Source organism: Symphalangus syndactylus, chromosome 20 (assembly GCF_028878055.3).
Source record: "Symphalangus syndactylus isolate Jambi chromosome 20, NHGRI_mSymSyn1-v2.1_pri, whole genome shotgun sequence".
Lineage (NCBI taxonomy): Eukaryota > Metazoa > Chordata > Mammalia > Primates > Hylobatidae > Symphalangus > Symphalangus syndactylus.
This window is the reverse complement of record NC_072442.2, coordinates 63,944,972-63,947,433: the sequence shown is the minus strand read 5'-3', so window position 1 is coordinate 63,947,433 and position 2,462 is coordinate 63,944,972. Positions and strand designations below refer to the sequence as shown.

Below are 2,462 nucleotides of genomic sequence, written 5' to 3'. Positions count from 1 at the left end.
CAGGCGTGAGCCACTGCGCCCGGCCTAGGCTTTTTTTTTTTTGAGACAGAGTCTTGCTCTGTTGCCCGGGCTGGAGTGCAGTGGTGTGATCTCAGCTCACTGCAACCTCCACCTCCCGGGTTTAAGCTGATTCTCCTGCCTCAGCCTCCCGAGTAGCTGGGATTACAGGCTCGTGCCACCACACCCAGCACACGCTGGGCTGTTTTTTTGTAGAGACAGGGTTTTGCCATGTTGTCCAGGCTGGTCTGGAACTCCTGACCTCAGGCGATCTGCTGGCCTTGGCCTCCCAAAGTGCTGTGATTATAGGAATGAGCCACTGCGCCTGGCCTTTTTGTGTTTTTTGAGACAGGGTCTCTCTCTGTTGCTCAGGTTGGGGTGCAGTGGTGCCCTCCTGAGGAGTAGCTGGAACCACACACATGCACCACTATGCCTAATTTTTTTTTTTTGAGACAGAGTCTTGCTCTGTCGCCCAGGCTGGAGTGCAGTGACGTGATCTCGGCTCACTGCAACCTCCGCCTCCTGGGTTCAAGCGATTCTCCTGCCTCAGCCTCCCGAGTAGCTGGGATTACAGGTGCCCACCACCACGCCCAGCTAATTTTTGTATTTTTAGTAGAGACGGGGTTTCACCATGTTGGTCAGGCTGGTCTCGAACTCCTGACCTCAGGTGATCTGCTTCCCTCGGCCTCCCAAAGTGCTGGGATTCCAGGCATGAGCCACCGTGCCCGGCTTAATTTTTAATTTTTAGAGATGGGGGTCTCATTGTGGTGCCCAGGCTGGTCTCGAATTCTTTTTTTTTTTTTTTTTTTTTTTTTTTTAATTAATTTTTTTTGCATACAAAAACAATAAACATTTTCTAAAAATACATACAAACAAAAAGATGCGTATCAAACATATTAGGAAGGTTGCACATGGGAAGTCGGGGAATAGAAATGGGGGTGGGAGTTAAAATAAATGAGAGAGGGACTTTATATGGATCAGTGATAATAACTCAATCCTCTATTTGACAAAGAAGAGGGAGAAGGAAGAGGAAGAAAAAGAAAGTGGGATAAAGGATCAGAAAGGGAGGAAAATAGAAAAAATTAGAGTATGACTCCAGGGTAGACCTGTTTTGTTGTCACTGAGTTGGTTGGTTGGTTTGTCTGTTGTATTCTTCATGTTTCGCCAAGTTGGCCAGACTGGTCTCGAACTCCTAGCCCGAAGTGATCAACCCGCCTCGCCCCCCAGAGTGCCGGGACCACAGGCGTGAGCCACCACGTCCAGCCCCCACATTGCTTCTGGCCTCCGTGGTAGACCTCCCAGACGGAGCAGCCAGGCAGAGGAGCTCCTCACTTCTACCCAGACACGGGGCGGCCGGGCAGAGGGGCTCCTCACTTCCCAGACGGGGCGGCCAGGCAGAGACGCTCCTCACTTCTTCCCAGACGATAGGTGGCCGGGCAGAGGCGCTCCTCACTTCCCAGACGATGGGTGGTCGGGCAGAGGTGCTCCCCACTTCCCAGACAATGGGTGGCCGGGCAGAGGCGCTCCTCACCTCCCAGACGATGGGTGGCCGGGCAGAGGCGCTCCTCACTTCCCAGATGGAGCAGCCGGGCAGAGGCGCTCCTCACTTCCCAGACGATGGGCGGCCGGGCAGAGGCGCTCCTCACCTCCCAGACGATGGGTGGCCGGGCAGAGGCACTCCTCACTTCCCAGATGGGGCAGCCGGGCAGAGGCGCTCCTCACCTCCCAGACGATGGGTGGCCGGGCAGAGGCGCTCCTCACCTCCCAGACGGGGCGGCCGGACAGAGGCGCTCCTCACTTCTTCCCGACGGTGCGGCCGGGCAGAGGCGCTCCTCACTTCCTCCCGGACGGGGCAGCCGGGCAGAGGCGCTCCTCACTTCTTCCCGGACGGGGCGGCCGGGCAGAGGCGCTCCTCACTTCCCAGACGGGGCGGCCGGGCAGAGGCGCTCCTCACTTCCCAGACGGGGCGGCCGGGCAGAGGCGCTCCTCACTTCCCAGACGATGGGTGGCCGGGCAGAGGCGCTCCTCACTTCCCAGACGATGGGTGGCCGGGCAGAGGCGCTCCTCACTTCCCAGACGATGGGTGGCCGGGCAGAGGCGCTCCTCACTTCCCAGACGGTGGGTGGCCGGGCAGAGGCGCTCCTCACTTCCCAGACGGTGGGTGGCCGGGCAGAGGCGCTCCTCACTTCCCAGACGGTGGGTGGCCGGGCAGAGGCGCTCCTCACTTCCCAGACGGTGGGTGGCCGGGCAGAGGCGCTCCTCACTTCCCAGCCGGTGGGTGGCCGGGCAGAGGCGCTCCTCACTTCCCAGCCGGTGGGTGGCCGGGCAGAGGCGCTCCTCACTTCCCAGACGGTGGGTGGCCGGGCAGAGGCGCTCCTCACTTCCCAGACGGGACGGCCGGGCAGAGGCGCTCCTCACTTCTTCCTGGACGGGGCGCCCGGGCAGAGGTGCTCCTCATTTCTTCC

General features: G+C 59.6%; 1 long non-coding RNA gene across 1 annotated transcript; it reads right to left on the bottom strand.

Annotated features, from left to right (window-relative positions):
- Nucleotides 1-784: 784 nt before the first annotated feature.
- LOC134735364 (uncharacterized) lies at nt 785-1,747 on the bottom strand. Its single transcript, XR_010118401.1, has 2 exons — nt 1,568-1,747; nt 785-1,292 (listed from the first exon to the last, which is right to left on the bottom strand). It is a non-coding gene; the product is annotated as an uncharacterized lncRNA (long non-coding RNA).
- Between the last annotated feature and the right edge of the window lie 715 nt (nt 1,748-2,462).